Source organism: Amblyraja radiata, chromosome 18 (assembly GCF_010909765.2).
Source record: "Amblyraja radiata isolate CabotCenter1 chromosome 18, sAmbRad1.1.pri, whole genome shotgun sequence".
NCBI lineage: Eukaryota > Metazoa > Chordata > Chondrichthyes > Rajiformes > Rajidae > Amblyraja > Amblyraja radiata.
Genome location: NC_045973.1, coordinates 40,641,388 through 40,659,843, shown reverse-complemented (window position 1 = coordinate 40,659,843; position 18,456 = coordinate 40,641,388). Strand labels below are relative to the sequence as shown.

Sequence of the window (18,456 nt, the reverse complement as noted above, 5' to 3'; positions counted from 1 at the left end):
GTGTATGACTTTGCCGATGATTTTGTTGATGGTTTTGTTCCCAGGCACTTGATTCATTTGTTCTGCTAGCTGGTGGATGTCATAGGGTTGAGAAGCAACATGGAAGCTTTGGTTATCTCACAATTTTTGTCTTTTCATCTCTGGTCTTTGTTCAACCAACTGCCAATCCAAATAAAAGTCCTTGCCTGTATTCACCTATCACTTTCCAGACTTTGTCCAGCCTCCACCCCCATCTCCACCATAATCAGCCTGAAGAAGGGTCCTGACTCGAAACATCACCTAATCATGTTCTGCAGAAATGCTGCCTGACTTGCTGAATTACTCCTGCACTTTGTGTCTTTTTCTTGCCCTGGTCACATCTTGTGGACAATCCATACAATGGTCTGTGGTAATTAGAGTGGTAGATGGAGATCCAATCAACTAGATTAGGTACTACTGGATGGTATTGAGCTATAAGTACTGTTAAGGGGCTGTCGCACTTGGGCAACCTAATTGGCGAGGTTAGAAGTGCATAGGAGAGTTTGAAAAAAATGTCATGTTGAAGACCTCCTTTGACTATGTAGAAGACTTCCTTCGAATATTAAAGACTAGCTTCGACTAGCTATGACTAACTTCGGGAAAATTGGGCACCGAATAGTGGAGAGTGAAGACGACCTCCTTCGATTTCCTTCGACCTCCCTTCGACTATGATGAAGACTATCTACGACTGACTACCTTCGACTACCCTCAATTACCTATGACTAACATGCCGACCTACTACGACCAAACCTACGAGTAAAAAAAGTATCGATTTTTTTCCACGCCGACCTTTTTTTACTCGTGGGCATTTTTCATCATGTTGAAAAATACGCCGCAACCTAGCTGAGGCCTCAAGTACACGGAGACTACTCTCGAGCATGAAGGAGAGTTACAAAGACCTCCTATGACCTCGTGTCGACCATGCTGCGAGTACGAGTCGAGGGCAAACTCGGCAGAACTCGCAGATTAGGTCGCCCAAGTGGGACAGGCCCTTTAGAATGACCATAAAGCTCCTGACGTGTTCCGATAAATTAATGTAAACACATTGTGGAAATATGGAGGCAAATCCTATCCTATTCTCTGTTTAGCTCTACGAACCTTGCCAATGGTGACGCCTTGGAACTGAGGGTGGAGATTTAATTAATTGCAATGACAGAATGTCAATGGATTGTGGTTGGAAATGGTGATTATCTGGCACTTGTCTGATACAGATGTTACTTGCCAGTAATCGGCCCAAAGATAAATAATGTCCACAGAGACTAAGTCAGAAGAATCTAAAACGTCATCTGTCCATTTCCTCCAGATGGTGTCTGACCCGCTGGGTTCGTCCAACATGTTGTATTTTGCTAATAAATAATTTCCAGTTATTTTGTGAAGAGAGTGAATGAAATTGAAAACTGCAATCCTTAGGTATCATTCTTGCTCCTGAATTTACAACAGAATTAAGGATAGTGAAATAGTGCAGGTTGAACACTGATTTTCCAGCACCCTCGGTTCCAGAGCCTTTCTGGATTATCCATTTTTCCAGACCAACGATAATGAAACGACAATACTACCCTGGCTCACTATTGTCTCCCGTGTCCCTAAAGCACCATGGAGTGCCAGAAACTTAAATAAAACTAATATCAAATGTAAACTGAATGTGAATGGAATGACCTGCCCACCCATCCCCGGCTCCCACCATCTCCCTGGCCGTTTGTAGCCCCGGCTTCCGACACCACTCCCGACTCGCAAGGCGCACCAACGAGCCCCTTTCACCCACCGCACGATCCGGTGACACGGCTGTTGTTGCGGCTCATGTTGTAGAACGGCTCGCTGGTGCAGATCAGCAGCATCAGTGCCTAGTTTTAAAGTGATTCGACACAAAGTGCTGGAGTAACTCAGCCGACTGCATCAGTCAGAGGAAACATAGAAACATAGAAAATAGGTGCAGGAGTAGGCCATTCGGCCCTTTGAGCCTGCACCGCCATTCAATATGATCATGGCTGATCATCCAAATCAATATATCATACCTGCCTTCTCTCCATACCCCCTGATCCCTTTAGCCACAAGGGCCACATCTAACTCCCTCTTAAATCCAGCCAATGAACTGGCCTCAACTACCTTCTGTGGCAGAGAATTCCACAGATTCACCACTCTCGGTGTAAAAAATGATTTTCTCATCTCGGTCCTAAAAGACTTCCCTCTTATCCTTAAACTGTGACCCGAAGGGTCCCATTGTCACCTATCCATGTTCTGTTGATTTGACATGAAGTAATTCTCACCTCACCGTTATATATTGCAGAGTTAAATGGATAGATTCAAGAATCAATATGGCACCATGAAGCTGGAAGCTCACACAATGATGTAGACTACCAAAAGTGACATAACTAATAAACTAAACTCATATCCTGAAGATGAACACAAAATGTTGTACCTATCTTTGATGTTCCTACACAAACTCATATCCTGACCTGACACCCGCTCAAGTAATCATGGTAGAGTGGAGAGTGCATAAAACTGTGCTAGAAACTACACTAAGTACCTGAAACAGAGGTGCCAACCCAAACTCCAGGGGATTACAGCAGAAAATCCTCCAACATTTTCGCCACCTCCAACGGGATCTCACTACTGGCCACATCTTCCCATCTCCACCCCATTCTGCTTTCCGCAGAGACCATTCCCTCCGAAACTCCCTGGTCAACCAGTCCCTTCCCACCCCTTCCCCAGGTACTTTCCCCTCCAACCGCAGAAGATCCAACAGCTGTCTCTTCACCTCCCCCCTCGACTCCATCCAACGACCCAGTCTTTCCAGGTGAGGCAGAGGTTCACTTGCACCTCCTACACCCTCCTCTACTGTATCCACTGTTCCAGGTGTCAACTTTTCTACATCGGCGAGACCAAGCGCAGGCTCGGCGATCGTTTCGCTGAACACCTCTCCTCAGTCCATCTTAACCTACCTGATCTCCCGGTGGCTCAGCACTTCAACTCCTCCTCTCATTCTCAATCTGACCTTTCTGTCCTGGGCCTCCTCCATTTGTCCCGCCCCCTCCCCTTACATCAATCTGAAGAAGGGTCTCAACCCAAAACATACCCATTCCTTCTCTCCAGAGCTGCTGCCTGACCCACTGAGTTACTCCAGCATGTTGTGTCTACCTTCACGGGATTACATGGTTGTCATGCAGCAAAAGCACATGTAATGGATAGAGCTAACCGATCCATAATCAACAGATCAATTTAGCTAACGTACAACTGACATAAGGATGTGTGTACAAAAACATTCCCCTCCACAAAAATGGCAAAGCTCAAAGTCAAATGCCCTAACAGCCTTTGCTACAATCTCAGAAGTGCCAACTTTTTCTTTCAGTCTTTCCCATCTCTAGAATCAGTCTTTTATCAATTCAATTTATGTCTTCATGTAACTGTAACAACTAAAGATCACCCAACACAACAAAAGGCAACAAGACCAGAGAGTATTCCAAGTGTGATGTTGAAGAATTTGCTGTTTAACTGGACGCTTTTCTCCAAACAGTTCCAGTGCAATTCACTGCATGAGTCCACAAGAAACAGGACAAATCTAAAGGGCCTGTCCGACTTGGCGATTTTTTTGGCGACTGCCGGCATCATTGACTGATGTATCAGGTCACCGAAAAATACGCGGTGAGATGCGGCGGTGACGCGGCGTGATGACCTATGACGCAGCGTGATGACCTATGACGCGTTTTTTTAAGTGACGCAAGAATTTTTGTCGCCGTTGGATTTTGAAATGTTCAAGATCTTATGGCGACACTGATATGTCGGTGGCAGTCGCTGAAAAAATCACCAAGTGGGACAGGCCCTAAAGCTCATTAATTACTGCCCCATCTGTACTGGAAAGCTGTCAACAATACCATCATGGAGCATTTACAAATGATTTGCCGCCTAGTTCGAGTCCTACAAAAGATGGTGCCACACTTGGGCAGTCTGTGGAGTTTGCACATTCTCCTTATGACTGCATGGGTTTGCTTGGGTCCTCTTGTTTCCTCCAACATCCCAAAGAGTGCTGGTTTGTGGGTTCATTGGCCAGTGTAAATTGCACCCAACATGTAGGGAGCGCCTGATAAATGGATAATGTGTAGAAATATAGAAAGTAGGTGCAGGAGTAGGCTATTCGGCCCTTCGAGCCAGCACCACCGTTCAATATGATCATGGCTGATCATCCAAAATCAGTACCCTGTTCCTGCTTTTTCCCTATATCTCTTGATTCCGTTAGCCCTGAGAGCTAAATCTAACTCTCTCTTGAAAACATCCAGTGAATTGGCCTCCACTGCCTTCTGTGGCAGAGAATTCCACAGATTCACAACTCTCTGCGTGAAAATGTTTTTCCTCATCTCAGTCCTAAATTCTCCACAAAAACTGTGACCCCTGGTTCTGGTCTCCCCCAACATCGGGAACATTTTTCCTGCATCTAGCCTGTAATGTAGACAATGGATGAGAAAATGGGATCACAAAGAAATGTTTTGAGAGACTGACGCACATTAACTCTAGCCTTCCAGCCAGCCTTGATCCACTGCAGTTTACCGCTGCAACAGGTCCACAGCTGACGTCATCTCTCAAGAGAGAACCTTAACGTTTTCATTTTGTTTCTGTTCAAATGCAGTGTTTGTTTGGATTCATATTTGGATCATTTTGCCATGTGGCGACTTTGGGGAGAAGAAACCATGAGTATTTAGCTCACAACTCTGTAATAACTACGACTTCACACTTGTACTCTGCACCAAGAGAAAACTGAGAAACTAATAATTTGACCATTTGAAATTCACACAAGTATTTTTTTTGTTTGGTATTAAGCAATACAGACCAAAGCAAGTAAATAGAGTTATGATGCAGATCAGCAATGGTCTAAATGAATAGCAGAACAGGGCAAAAGGAAGATTGGTCTACTCCTGTTTCAATGTTCCTCTGATTTTGATTGAACATTTGAGATACAACAAATTTCAGTTATTGAAAATAAAGGTCTCATCTTGAGACTTGCGTCCAAAAGATTGTTCTCTTAGACAAGCTATTCCAAATTACAAAAGTGACTTCAATTATCATGAAGGCTGCACAGAAGTATTGTTTCATCTCAATCAAAGTCCCATTTCAAAGTCCCATCGGTGGATGCTGCATTCCTTTTCAATAGACACCAACAAGCATCATGTGTAATGATGGCCAGTTTCCACTTGTAGCATTTATGTTGCTGATATCAGCAACTATATTGGCAATAGACTAGAACCTGCTGGAGAGACCATTGTTTCCCTGCTTTCAAACACAGTCCCAATTATTTGGTGATCATCCTTTTATCTCAAAATAATCATCATTTTCTCTGCAAATCCTCTTTAGTCCCAGTTCTTCCCTTCCCCTTCATGTTTTCAGGTTCAAACAAAGTACAGTGTTTAATTTGATTTTAGAAATTGCTAGCTTGGTTAAGGTTTGCAGAAAAATATTAGAAGTACCTTTTTAAATACTGTATTAAACCAAATCTGTCCTTGTTCTCTTCAACCACAAGAATATCTGTTTTCAAAGCTGTTCAGCAAAGGGGAATATCAACATACCAGTATTTATCTTTAAAATGTTCCATTGAGACCCAACTGGCAAAAGTATAATTTTTTCCTGCTGTGCATTTTGGGGAAGATGACCTCATCAGAACAGCACGGAATTCTAATGCACTGAATGTTAGTAAATTTCTCATCCAGCTAGGTTAAGTATCGCAGCGTAGTGGAGTCTAGCTTTGGAGATAACACTGTTCTAAAACACCCTTTACAATGGATTTGTTCTACCTGGCAATTTATGGAATGAAAGGGCTCGGCATTCAGCAGCTAGCTTGGATGCTGGAACATTTACCCTTAAAATAATTGATATATCAGTTAAAGCACTGCTTTCAGTGACATGAAAATGTCAGGAGACTGCAGGGAGCAGCGAGACTAATAAGGTTGCCATAGCAGGGATTTAAACTTTCCCAACATAGACTGGCATTGCCATAGTGCCGAGTGGGAGGGGGGGTGCTGGAGGGGGTGTGTGGTGGCGAGGGAGGCTGTGTGGGAGGGCGAGGTGTGGGGGAGGGGAAACCTTCAAAACCTTCATAACTGTTGTACTATTTCATCGATCGGAACAAAACTTATTTGACGCAGCAGAGGAGATGGTGAGTAGGCTGGCAAAAAATCGTAGCGCTATGGGGGATAATTTTTGCGCAAATTTAATTACAACGCAGACAGGAAGTGGTCAAGATGAGAGTTTTAATAATATATAGATAGATGACTAAGGACGTGGCATCCTACGAGTTAAAATTCTTAATTGGGGCAAGGCCAACTTTGAGGGCATTAGACAGGAACTTGCTCAAGTTTATTGGCGTAGGTTGTTTGCGGGCAAAGGAACGAACGGAAAGTGAGACCAGAGTTCAGGCCACGCATGCTCCTATTTGAGAGAAGGACAAAGCAAGTGGGAGTATGGAAACTTGGATGATGAGGCTCTGGTGAAGACAAAGGAGGTATGGGATGGGTTTAGGCAGCTGGGATCAAGTGTATTCCTGGAGGAGGTTTGGGAACTGAGGAACATATTTAAGAAATAAATCAGGTGGTCAAAATGAGGGCAGGCGCTAACTCTGGTAGATAATAATAAGGAAAATCCAAAGAGATTTTATAACTACATTTAGGGAAGGAAAGTAACTAGGGAGACATTCGGGCCTCTCAGAAACCGAAGTGATCATCTCTGTGTGGAGCCGCAGTAGATGTGAAAGGTCTGAAGAAGGACTTCAACTCGAAACATCACCCATTCCTTTTCTCCAGAGATGCTGCCTGTCCCGCTGAGTTACTCCAGCAGATTGTGTCTATCCAAGGTCCTTGTTCAGTTTAGTTTAGGTTAGAGATGCAACGTGGAAACAGGCCTTTTGGCCCACAAAGTCTGCGCTGACTAGCAATCACTCGTATACAGGTTAGATCCCTGTACACTATAGACAAATTGCAGAAGCCAAGTAACCTACAAACCTGCACTTCTATGGAATGTGGGAGGAAACCAGAGCACCTGGAGAAAACTCACACAGTCAAGGGAGTTTAGTTTGTCACGTATACTGAGATATAGTGAAAAGCTTTTTTTTGCAAGCTAACCAGTCAGCGATTGATGATTACATTCGAGCCATCCACAGATACATGATCAAGAGAATAATGTTTCATGCAAGATAAAGTCCAGTGAAGTCCAGTTAAGGATGGTCCAAGGGTCGTCAATTAAGTAGATAGTAGCTTACGACTGCTCTCTAGTTAAAAGATTGTAAAGAACTAAAAGTTCTTGAGAAATGGAGTAATGTTTAATTTAAAATAAATACTCCTAATGAAAATATCTATTCTTGGGTATGCATTTTTTCCAATAATTAACTGATAGGATTAGAAATCTCCCAGCTGTCTTTCAATAAAATAAATCAACATTCTGGAACTCCAGCCCCGCCACAACCGGCACATCTGTCCCCATAGCCAACTTCCACAGCCAATAGGTGGGTCGAATTTGCCTCGTGGCTGGGGCTTTGAAATTCTAGCCTGGACGGAGCTGGCAGATCCATTCCCATAGCCAACCTCCGAGGTTGACTTTGTGAGCTGGTATCTGGGATTCCTCGGCTAGGCGGACCGTTCGACTCCTCTTGGAGGCCGGCAAAACGGATGATACAGCAATGCTCTGGAACCAAGGGTGCTGGAAAATCGGTGGTGGACCTGTTTACCCCCATAAGGTCATCCCTCAATCTCCTTTGACTCAAGGAAAACAGTTCCGGCCTACCCAGACTCTCCCTATAGTTCCAGCCCACAAGTCCTAATAACATCCACATTAAACTTCTTTGTATATTTCCAGCTTAATAACATGCTTCCTCTAGCTGGGCATCCTGAATTCCACATAATACTCCAAGTGTGGCCTCACCAATGACAGCAACATAATGTCCAACCGCCTGTACTGGGTGGCCCTGACCGGTGAAAGCAAGCATGCCAATCGCCTTCTGCACAACAATGACTACCTGCGTCACCACTTTCAGGGAAGTAAATATCTGTACCCCTCGGTCTCTCTATTCTACAATACTCTCCAAGGTCCAACCATTTACTGTTCAAGTCCTGGCCTAGTTTAAGTTATCAAAATGCAACACGTTGCACTTATCTGTGTTAAATTCTATCTGTAATTCCTTAGTATACTTTCCCATTTGATCTAGATCCTGGTCCAATCTGAAAGAATATTCTGCACTGTCCATTACATCACAAATCTTGGTGTCATTTGCATCTGTTAACAACATCGTCAACCCAATCCTTAACACGGATGACAAACAAAAGTGGATCTAGCAGCAAACAACAACAGTACACCACTGGCCACTAAACTGAATAACAACCTTCCACTACCAACCTCTAACTCCTTCCATCAAGCTAATTTTGTATCCAGTTTTCTAGCTCACTCTGGATTTCAAGTGATCTGAACTTCTAGACTAGCTTACCAAACATAAACTTGTCAAAGGCCTTGCTAAAAAGTCTAGGTAAACAATGTCTACCGCCCTGCCTTCATTAGCTTCTTCATCACCTTTTCAAAATGAATAATATTTATTGAAAGCATTAACATCTTCCATTTGTAAAAATCTCCTCCATTTGCTGAAAGATCCATTCAGTTAGCACATAAAACCAAACTTGCCCCCCATGTCATCACCCCAGAGCACCTTAATGTAAAAAGAACAATTGCAAGACACACCATTTTTAATAAAGAACAGTATTTTCACAATCTCCTAGCCCAGGAAACATAAGTACAAATGCAAATACACAAAAAAGCTTTTTGTTAACAATTGAAGTATTATTACTGTTTTTAAGAGAATTAATTCTCAAGGATGTCAGTGAAATAAAAAAATATTATCCTACATATCTTGCCTTTTATTTTGAAGGAACATTGCTAAAAAAAAAATCTATATATCTTTATAACCAAGTATTTATGCCTGCTTGAGGACAATCTGTTTCATTAACACAACAAAGTCATAACCATTGCTCAATGTTGCAACTATTTAATAAAAGGAGTTCTTATTTATTATGGATATCTTCTGTTAATCAATTAAAAATGATATCAGATTAAATTTCAATTATAACCTGGACTTTCTTCCCTTCCCTATTAAAAAGTGAGATTCACAGTGATTTTTACTTGTTCTCTTTCGTTCCCTTTACCCTTGGTCACCCCGTCTGTTTCCCTTCATTAAATTATCACCTTCCAAACAATAAAACAAAATACCTCAGGATTATTTAAACATCTCAGGTTACACCTGAATGACATCACTTGACTACACACCTCACACAGGAAACACAAATAAATGACCTCTGCCCATAACTGCTCGTTTTAGCTTTGTTGTCATGCTTCAAGAGCAATACAGTGTATTTTAAGACATATTATTGCTCGCCTCCACTAAAACAGAGTTTCAACTTCCATGTAAATCTGCCCTCTATCCACACCTTCTATATCTCTCCTTCATTACATCACACAACAAATTGTAGCTTACTGCACTCATAACATCAATACTGTCCCACTGTTAAACCAGTATGTGAACACTGATGAAGTAGAAGATTCAGACTGCTTATTCATCAGATTACAAATGTTACTGCAGTCACTTGCTGCACTGCATAATTCACCTACCTCTGACTTCATGCTTTTGCAGGCCATGAATAAATAAAAGATACTCAGCTGAAGCTGTCAAGGTTCTGGATGCAGTGGTATTGCAGTGACTGAAGGAAGATGAAGCTGTTACGGTGCCTCGTTGTGGAGCTCAGGGCAGGCCTATGTTGATGGATTTACTGATCAGCAAATTCATATAACATTGATGCAATGGGCTGTACTTTGTGCCTGCCTTTCTCTATTCAGCAGCTTTCATGATCTAGTGTAACCTAATGCAAGCTCCCCTGATAATTGCTTCTGTTAAACAATCATGTTTCAAGGTCGCCGGCTGTTAAAACGTCAGTATAAATCAGGATTGGGAATCAGGAAGTGGCAAAGAATGAATTTGAACATCACACGTGTAACAGTATTACACACAAATAGCCAAGGCTCTCTTCACTCTCAATATTATGCAAATAAGTATCAGCACACTTAAGCCCTACACTGCAGGATGAGAGTAATCAGCTGGTAGACTGTAATGCCAGTGTATGCAATAGGCGTTTGTAAGGATAATGCAATGACATTTATCGCAGCTAACCCATAGAGCTTGCACTGATAAATTAGGAAAGATTTTATTCCATATTTTATTAAATTAGTTTTGTAAAGGCTGGACTACAATAAATTTGAGATTTTTGTTGACTTTTTTTTCCTATTAATGATTTTTATGTTTAGAGAGGATGCAAACTACCTGCTGCAGTTTAAATGACAGGCGATTCCACAATGACAAAGTGTAATAAGAATGGTTGAAGAAGGGTCTCGACCTGAAACGTCAACTATTCCTTCGTTCCATAGATGCTGCCTCACCCGCTGAGTTTCTCCAGCATTTTTGTCTACCTTCAATTTTTCCAGCATCTGCAGCTGTTTCTTAAACAAAGTGCAATAAGAATGATCGCTTTGCTTAATTTCTCAGATTTTCTTTGTGTGACTTTGCAATTTGCAAGATGCGCATACACTTCCAACTTTAAAGCTCCTTTCACTTCTATAAACTATTGGTCGGGTTACCATAAATGAACTTTTGCATTTCAGTTGCAACCAGGGCTGCCAACATTGGGTGAGAGTTGGGAGTGAGAAATTGCGAGAGACCAAGCCCGAGGGAGTATAGCGACCGGGGGGGGCAGTTTTATTGCCATATACTCAAGCATAGAAACATAGAAAATAGGTGCAGGAATAGGCCATCGGTCCTTCGAGCCAGCACTGCCATTCAATATGATCATGGCTATTCATCTAAAATCAGTACCTCTTTCCTGTTTTTTCCCCATATCCCTTGATGTCGTTAGCCCCAAGAACTAAATGTAACTCTCTCTTGAAAACATCCAGTGAATTGGCCTGCACTGCATTCTGTGGCAGAGAATTCCACAGATTCACAACTCTCTGCGTGAAGAAAGTTTGTTCTCATCTCAGTCCTAACTGACCCCCCCTTTATTCTTAAACTGTGACCCATGGTTCTGAGCGCCTCCAACATCGGGAACATTTTTCCTGCAGTTACAGTAAGTGAAAATCTAGCAGGCAAGCAGGATGCTTTTTCCAACCACCCCCATTTGAATTCCACTATCTTCCACCGTATCTACCCAGTGCTTGGTACTTACTTCCACCAGCCACTGGTTGTCCTCCAGGATGCACCGAGCAGCAGCCTGATCCATGCCGGTCACCAGGGCGAATTCGGCACAGAGACTCTCACGGCAGCGGCGCAACGCTTCGATGCCTCCAACGGCCCGGGACTCTTGCACTGAGGCTGCTCCATGGCCGGAACTGCAGTGAGCGACTCGCCAGCCCGGCAAACACTCTCCAGCCCCGCTCCCCGTCCGCATCTGTCCCCGCCGCTGCTTCCGCTTCCAACACCCGCGGCCCATGCAGTTGATATGAGTTTTGAAATTTTCGTTGATCACAGAATTTCTCACAACAGAGCGAGAGAAATTTGTGATTAGCGTGAGAATTTGGTGAAATGCGTGATTCTCACACTCAATGCATGGGAGTTGGCAGCCCTGCCTCTCTATCCCTGCCTCTCTATCCCTCTCTCTCTCCTCTCTCTCTCTACCTCTCTTGCTCTCCCCTCTCTCTCTCCCTCCCACCTCACTCTCATCCCTCTCTCTCCCCCTCTCTCCTCTCAACCTCCCTCTCTCTCCCCTCCCCCTCTCTCTCTCCTCTCTCTCGTGTCTCACCCCTCTCACTCTCTCCACTTCCCTCTCTCTTCTCTCTCCCCCTCTCTCACTCCTCTCTTCCCCACTCTCTCCCCTCTCTCTCTCTCTCTTCCCCCTCTCCCTCCCACCTCACTCTCCCCCTCTCTCTCTCCTCTCTCTCCCCCCCTCTCTTTCCCCTAACTCTCTCTCCCCTCTCTTCCACAACTCTCTCCCCCCCCTCTCTCTCTCCCTCTACCCCTCTCTTTCCCCTAACTCTCTCTCCCCCTCTCTTTCTCTCCTCTCTTCCCCTCTCTCCCCTCTGTCTCTCTCCCTCTCTCTCTTCCCCCTCTCTCCCTACCACCTCACTCTCACCCTCTCTCGTCCCCTCTCTCCTCTCTCTCCCCCCCTCGCTTTCCCCTAACTCTCTCTCCCCTTTCCCCCAACTCTCTCTCCCCCCCTCTCTCTCTCCTCTCTTCCCCTCTCTCCCCTCTCTCTCTCCCTCTCTCTCTTCCCCCTCTCTCCCTACCACCTCACTCTCACCCTCTCTCTCGTCCCCTCTCTCCTCTCGCTCCCCCCTCCCCCCTCTCTCCCGCTCTCTCCCTTCTCTTTTCCCTAACTCTCTCTCCCCTCTCTTCCCCCAACTCTCTCCCCCCCCTCTCTCTCTCTCTCTCTCTACCCCTCTCCTCCCCTCTCTCTCCTCCCCTCTCTCTCTTTCTCCTCTCCTCTGCTCTCTCCTCTCCCCTCTCTCTCCCTCCCCTCTCTCCTCTCTCTCTCTCTCTCCCCCTCTCTCTCCCTCCCCCCTTCTCCTCTCTCCCCTGCTCTCTCCCCCTTTCTCCCTCCCTCCTCTGTCTATCTCCTCCCTTCTCTCTCGCCCCCTCATCTTTCTCCTCTTTCCTCCCTCTCCTCTTTCTCCCCCCTCTCTCTCTCCTTTCCCCCTCTCTCTTTTCCCACCCTCCTTCTTCCCTCTCCCTCCCTCTCTCCTCCCCCTTTGCTCCCTCTCCACCCCCTCTCTCTTCCCTTCTTTCTTCCCCCTCACACCCTCACTCTCCCCCCCTCTCTCTCCCCTACCTCTCTCTCCCCCCCTTCTCCCTCTTCTCTTTCTCCATTCACGCCCCCTCTGTGTCTCCCCTCTCTCTCCTCTCACCCCCCCCCCCTCTCTCTTCCCCCTGTCTCCCCGTCTCCTTCCCCTCTCTCTCTCTCCATCTCCCTTTGAGAGTCTGTCTCTTCGGCACAGAGACTCTCGCGGCAGCGGCGCAACGCCTCCGACGGCTCCGCGGCCCGGGACACTCGCACTGTCCGGAGCACTCCATGGCCAGAGCTGCAGTGAGCGACTCGCAGCGCTGCAAACACTCGCAAGTCCCGGCTCCCCGCATCTGTTCCCACCGCTGGTTCTGCTCCCATCCCTCCCGCATCCCCTGCTCTCCAACACCCGCGGACCATGCAGTTTATCCGAGTTTTGACATTTTCGTTGATCACAAAATTTCTCACCACTGAGCGTGAGAAATTTCTGATGAGCGTGAGGGCGTGAGAGTTTGCTTGAGAGTTGGCAGCCCTGGTTGCAACTCTCATGATTTTGGCTCTGTTGGAACTGGTTACAACTACCAAAGTCGAATCTTTACTATTATCCAAAATCATATCAATGCAGATGCTGGAAATCGAATGTAAAACGGAATGAAAGCTGGTAATAATCAACTGGTCAAGTGATATCAATGGAGAAAAACAATCAGCATTTGATGACCAACCTTTCATCTGAAACATCAAATTAGTTTAGTTTACATTAGAGACACAACACTTAAACAGGCCCTTCAGCCCACTGAGTCCGCACCGACCAGTGATCCCTGCACACTAACACGATCCTACACACACCAAGGACAATTTACATTTATACCAAGACAATTAGCCTTCAAACCTATATGTCTTTGGAATGTGGGAGGAAACCGGAGCTTACCGGAGAAAACCCACGCAGGTCATGGAGAGAATGTACTAACTCTGTACAGACAGCACCCGCAGTCAGGCACAAACCCATGTCTCTGGCGCTGTATGGCAGCAGCTTTACCTGATGAGTATTTTCTGAAATTGGAGAAGTCAATGTTCATACCGTCACCTTTCTATGTCATGTCTGAGGAAGGATCTTAATCCAAAACCTGTCCATGTTCTCCAGAGAAGCTGTCTGACCTGCTGGATTAGACTAACACTTTATTTTACTTATGATTCCTGAATTTGCAGAAGGCTCCATACATACACGACCAATCCTCATCTTTAATAGGATCTTTTCTGCCTCTGGCCACCCTTTTACTCAATATGCTTGTAGAATCTGTAGAGCCAGGACAATGGGACTTCTTGGCCAAGTTTAGATTCTAACTTTGTTAAGAACCCTGAACACGAATAGTACAAGATGGCGCCGGAAATGTGGCGACTCAGTGTAATCTACCATCTTACACTCTTATACTGAAGTATGATTGTGCCTAATGTGTAGTAAGATTGTTACTGAACTGTAGGCAAAAAAAAATCATTGTACCAAGGCACGTTACAATAAAGTATTATTGAACCGCTTGCGATTTTCCTTTACCTTGCCTGCAAGGTTTATCTGTTTATTTATGCCTTCCTGTTTTCACTCTCAAGTGCATTCCTACATTTCTTATACTTAGATGGATTTGCTTGCACCTAAACATGATGTATGCTTTCTTTATTTTCTTAACCAAAGCCTCAATTTCTCTCGTCAACCAGAGCTGCCTCAACTTTCCAGCCTGGCTCTTCACCCCAACAGAAACATGCCATCCCTGAACTCTCCCGATTGCACTTTGAAAAGCCAGGAGTCCCTTTACCTGCAAACACTCACCAAACAAGTTCCGTCCTAATGCCTCCAAAAGAGGCCTTGTCCCAATTTAGGACCTTAATTTGTGGATCAGTCCTAATTTTCCTCGTAACTATTTAAAAAATAATAGAACTGCAGTCACTGGTCCCAAAGTGCTCCCCAACCAACACCAGAGTCATTTGTCTTCCCTTGTTCCCCAAGAGAAAATTCAGTGTTGCCCTCTCTGATTAATAGGTTAGATCTATACGACCGAGCAAAATAGAGGAAATTAGTGAAGGAGAGGAGACAGTTAAGAAAGCAGTAGAGAAAGGCTACAGTTGAGGAGAGAGAGGGAATTAATGCTTTGCAAGAAGAGTTAAGAAGTTGGTTAGTAATGCTAAGGAAGGCAGAAGATTTAAGGCGGAAGGGAAGGAAGAAGGAGTGAGTCAGGTCAAGATTTAAATTTGTTAAAACGATGTTTAGTCAGGAAAAGAGTGGAAAGCTCAAAGCTTCAAAGGAAGAGTTATGGGCCTGTCCCACAGGCGATTTTTCAGGCGACCGTTAAATCGCGGCAGTCCCCTGAAAAACCGGCAACTGGAACGGCGACTGTCAGAGTGGAACACACACACGCATCGCTTCCTTCACCAGCCCGTTATGCAGGCAGGGGACAGGGCAAGCAGGGGGAGCGCTGTCTGAGTGAAATTCACACGGTGCAAAGCCAATGTGATACAGACACACACCGCGATGAACAGGAAAGTTGGCGCTGTAATTAAGACGGTGAAAGCACAGTGTACAGGAAGGGTCACGTAAGTCCTTTAAAAGAGGGAAGGAGAAGGGGGGAGACAACTTTTTAAAAGCCAGAGATACTCGGCTGTGAAGCTCGGCAGACATTAACATTACCGGTCGGTTATCCTTGGTTCTGAAAACTACTGCTTATGTTGTTTTCCCCCAATGAGCTAAAGAAATTCACCGGTCAGCACCGGCTACAACCTACGAGAACCTTCGACCTCCTGGCAACCCACTAGGACCTCTTGATGACCCACCTATGGCACGAGCATTCTCGCTACTCTCCATGGCGGCTACATTCTGGTCGTGACCATGAAGGTGACAACCCGGCAAGAACCTGCGAACATGTGGCGACCATGTGTCAACCGCATAGTCTCCTGCAGTCGCCTAAAATGTCGCCTAAGTGGGACGGGCCCATTGGAGGAATATTTAAAAAGAACATACTCAGCTACAGAAGTTGAAGTTTCATGTTGGCTTCTTCCTCAGTACCCAACTATCCCAATGACCAGTCTTCAATCAGCTTGATTCATTGTACATGATATCTTTCATTTCTCTCACCGTATAATCAATGGACCACTATATTTGTGAATGATGAAACAGTCATTTTTATAACTCTAAATTCAATTACAATTAGATATTTAGAACTATAGTATTTATATCATTAATGAGCCAACACCTTTCAATATTAGAAATACCATGGATACAAATTATATTAATAATATATTAGACCAAGTTCTTTCCCAACGCAATATTCCAGCAGTCATCTGTTCCCCCAATGTAATTGCAAGACAGCACATCCATACCACTTGAGCACCAAATTTAAAAGCTGCTTCGATAATGTTATGTTATTAAGAACGGCGCAGTGTGCGGCTCAGTGGTGCAGTGGTAGAGTTGCTGCCTTACAGCGCCAGAGGCCTGGGTTTGATCCCGATTATGGGTGCTGTTGATATGGAGATTGTACGTTTTCCCTGTGACCACATGGGTTTTTGCTGGGTGTTCCGGTTTCCTCCCACATTCCAAAGACATGCAGGTTTGCAGGTTAATTGACTCCTGTAAATTGTCCCTTGTTTGTAGGATAGAACTTATGTATAGGTGATCGCTGGTCGACGTGGACTCGGTGGGCCAATGGACCTGTCTCTATGCTATATCTCCAAGATACATTAAACTTAAGTATTAAAATGCACAAGGATTGTGAGATCGACACATTTGTGCTTAAAGATACACTCTATATTGGAAATCTACTGCCAATAATTTTGTAGTGTAACACAGGGATTGGCCATTCAGTCTGTCACACCTGGTCTACTGTTGAATTGAATCTTTTTTGATCTACACCTCTACATACTTGTCTGTGATCCATATTACTTGAACACCTAAATCTTTTTTCTGTCCTTTGGATCTCTTCAAACACAATTAAATCAACATTTTCAGACACAAATTGCCAATGAAATAAAATGGTCAGTGACAGTATGAAATAAAAACAGGCTGATGGACAATTGTGAACAGCACCTTGTTGTATTTCCCCAGAGGTCAGTGGTAAGGCCATTATTTTTGTTATATGAATAACTTGGATATGGTTATGCAAGATCAAAATGTGTAGATACAAAACTTGCAAGTCTGTTGAACTGAGGATGCAAACAAATGGGCATAATGGGCAGACATGGCAAATAAAATTGACCATGGGCTTCATGCTGATGAAGTCACAACAATATTGAGCCTATATCTGTTCACCACATTTTAGGAAGGGTGTGCAAATGTTAAAGAGAACACTGAAAATCTTCACTAAAAGGTCCCATGGTAACAAGGGATTTTGATCATTAAATAGGAGGAGATACAGTTGTTCTCTTCGACTAAAGAGGGTTGAGAGGAGGTTCGATGGACTTTTATAAGACTTTTAAATGGCTCAAATAAGGTAAACACTGTGGTCCCAGACCCCTGAGGTACCACCAGTTAGTCTGCTTTCCATCAGAAGGATTGTGCATGCTCTGTCAGAATGACATCTCATTTGAAGGAGGTTATTATTATAGGCTTTAAGACTCTGATTTGTGAACTCCAGTCCATTACCAGTATCAGGCAGGCATGATGAGTTGTGAGAAATACAGTGCCACAAATTTGTTCCACTCTCACACACAATTGTCATTCAAACAAGCTGTGCAACAGGAACCAATTTCTCCATGTCCAAGTCAGAACCACTATTTAACCAATGATTTTTACTACTCTAAACACACATTGTATACATAAAGCCTGCAAAAACCACTGCCAGCATTCATGGCATTCTCACTCACATCATTAAATTATGGGCTAAAGTCCACTTGAGATTTGAACACAAAAAAATATTAGGTTGATTCTCTAGTACCGTGGAGGTAACTTCCCAACAGAATTGAGTATCCCGATGAGACATTAAACTAAGGCGCTATCTATTTTCAGGTACACACAAAAACAGAGCTTTGTATTGTTCTGTAAAGTTGAACACCACTTCAAAATTTGATGTGAAATCTCCATGGGGAAGCCAACAATGCATAGAAAGAAGAACATTAAATATTCCACAATACTCTCTCCCATTGTAGAAGTTACAACATCAAGTGGCAACCTTGGCAAAAGTGGCAAAAGTAGCAGCTTTGGAAGAAGTTTTGCTTGAAAGGTAGTGGCTTCCTACCACATCTCACTCCAAACTCACTGCTGCAACATCTCAAAGCGCCAGACAGACGTCTGACCAGAAGAGAATTAAATTGGATGTTCGGCATGAAGGGGAAGCCAAATGTTTAATTGCGGCTGTTTTAGGCCTTGTGCTAACCTTGTGTTAATATTTGGAAAATCAATCACAGCATCAATGTGATACTCTCAAATAAAATGGTGGAGCCATTATTGCAGAGTTATGTAGCTCAAGAGAGATCGGAAACAGTACACTAAAAATTGTAAATCTCAGTAATACCCATGCATTAGTTTATAAAGATTCAGAGATTTAAAGCTGCAATATGGTTAATGTAAGAAAAGCCAAACTTGGATTACATCAGCAATTTAAAAAGTTACCAATCATTTGCCTCCTTCTCCACATGTAAACAGAAGCCAGTATTGCCACTTGCAGAGTTTAGTAGTTGA

General features: G+C 44.1%; 1 protein-coding gene across 6 annotated transcripts in view; it reads right to left on the bottom strand.

The window, feature by feature from the left end:
* Window positions 1-18,456, bottom strand: part of iqsec1 (IQ motif and Sec7 domain ArfGEF 1) — a 506,053-nt gene that overhangs the window by 116,575 nt on the left and 371,022 nt on the right. Inside the window, exon 1 of one of the 6 annotated variants that reach the window (XM_033037210.1) lies at window positions 9,646-9,758. The exons of the other annotated variants lie outside the window; for them this stretch is intronic. The gene's annotated coding sequence lies outside the window, so the exon portion shown is untranslated. Of the gene's footprint in view, window positions 1-9,645; window positions 9,759-18,456 lie in introns of those variants that run through there. 6 annotated transcript variants of the gene reach the window in all.